Raw genomic sequence first — 2,500 nt, forward strand, 5'->3', positions numbered from 1 at the left:
AATAGAGCCCCTTTAACGTCATGCAACAAATTAATCAACCGATCAGGTTTAGATAATTTGACGTTTATTGCTATTATGATAATTATTGCAGAATTTTTATTCTGATCTGAGCATCCAGTTTTAAAAAACAAAGAAAAAAAAAGAGATCTGGATCATTCATGAAAACTGTGTCTTGTTCCATTATGAATACTCTGAATTGAATGGATGCATGTGCTCGTGGCGGCTACAACACATTAAAAATACAAATAAATACATCAACATTAGTTGCTAATCTTAAAGTTAGAATAGCATGTTTTTGTTAACTTTACAAACTATTATACCACAGTCAGTGAGAATTTGAATGCCAACCTGCTTGCATTATTTATACACACACGTAGTCGGGCAAGTTAAATCACTGTTATATTACGCCATCATGTGCATCACCATAGCAACGCGCTGATTCAGATCAGCTGGCTTTTAAGAGGTGAATGAGAGAAACACACTGCAACTTGACAATGGTTGTTGAGAATAAAAAGTACAAAATACATCGAGTCGTGGTATTCTAGACTTCACGTCGTGCATTAAAACCATGTATTTCACGGCTCCATATTGCCTAATCCTTACATAAAGAATGTCTATTAAGGCACTAGAGGTTATGTTTCTGATGATGTCTGTGATTATCCTCTTTCACAAGCTTCATATGAGGAAACAAAGACACTAGACTTTACAGGAAGTAAAAGGTTTGCACATGAAAAACATGAGCTGGCTAACGTTCATTAAATATATTTGGTAAAACATATTAATTTAACATTTAAAGGTAAGATTTTCCCAGGTCGTTTTTGAAATCTTGAAGCAACACATGCTAAAATATTAAGTGGACTTCCTTTCCCAGGGCTGGAATGGCCAAAAGGAAATCCTAATATCATCTACCCAGCATATCATCGGCACAGCCACTTTTTGAGTGATGAGTCTCCTACAGGAACCAACAGCTGTATGTGCAAACCATGCATATAAATCAATTACCGAGGCCCTATGTACTTTAAATGCACCCATTAATTAAGCAATGTCAGGCACAATGAACCGTGAAGTTCATTACATTTTTAGCATTCAGACCCAGGAATATTTGAAGAGTGCATGAGAGAGAGGAAGACGGTTTTACCTAATGATTAGCCCCATAGCTCAATGTCGGGAAGGCGCCAGCGGAAATTTCAGGAAAGCTGTTGCGAGAGGAGACAGAACAGCAGCGAGCTGTCTCAGCAGTCTACGACAAACAAAAGGATTGATCAAAAGGGAAGCAAGAATTACAACAGCCACAAGCTGTGCCCACTTTTTCAACTTTCAATTCAAAGGAGCTGCTTTGCAAACCCTTACACAAAAGATCCACACATGATGAGCCTGGTGGATTCATGGTTCAAGTTTGCGTTTTAGCACATGTAACTGGAACAAGCACGCACTTTAAAAAGTGTTCAGACCTTTTTGCACATGTTAAACTGTTGTAAGCATGTTTTCAAATCACTAAATCACAAATTACTATTATTAGCTTCTTTAAAAGAAACCAATAAATGAATAAAATACGCAGAATTTAGAAATGATTACACTTCGGCAGTCATTTAATTCATAACAAAGTGGTTAAACTTAGTCAAATTAAAACGTATTGTTAAGCAATAAGTTTTAATGTTATAGTAATGTAATAATTGTGTAATAGTTGATGTGCTGTTGCCCCATTCTGAGGTGACCAGAACTACAGAATTACTTTATTTAGAAGCACGCTGCCTCTCCCGTCACTCTTAATGACTCTTCCTTTCTCTGCAAGAGAGAGTTACCATCACAGCATGATGCTACTACCCCCACCATGCTTTACTGTGGCATGACCAATGCTGGCAGATTATAAGTGCCTGATTTTCTATTTGGTTAAAGCAGTTTGAAAACTACAAACAAAGCTGTTATTTGTAAAGTGAAACTGTCTGTTGTGCAGGAATTTAGATCCACTGCAGATGACTTTTGAAGCTTTATCAGTGTGACTGCTGGAGCTGGGAAGCTTGCAATACATTATTAGATAATGTACATTTGGCTGTTGCTTACCTCTGGAGCCCCAACGCCTTTTATAAACTACAGATTTTATTTATACATTCCTCTTTTACACCCGTTAGTCCAACTGAGGGTCACAAGGAAGCAGGCACATATTCCGGCAATTAGTAGGCAAGAGGCAGGTACATGGTGGAAAGATCGCCAATTCATCACAGGGCCAAAACAGAAGAACAAACAACCATTCACACTCATTCATTCATAGAAAACATTTAGGGTTATATAACATGCATGTCTGTATGGTGTGAGGAAGCTGAAGTACCCAGAGAGAACCCAAGTACACTGAAGGGAACATGCAGACTCCACACAGAAACTCCGCTGACCACCACCCAACCACTAATTTCATTTTGGTAATTACAAAAAAAAAAAAAAGAAAAGAAAATAAATAGATAGGAGACTTTTCTTCTTTGTCTGTCTGAGTGAAATGATGTGAAGA

The sequence above is a fragment of the Telmatherina bonti genome, assembly GCF_933228915.1.
Source record: "Telmatherina bonti genome assembly, chromosome: 20".
Classification (NCBI taxonomy): Eukaryota; Metazoa; Chordata; class Actinopteri; order Atheriniformes; family Telmatherinidae; genus Telmatherina; species Telmatherina bonti.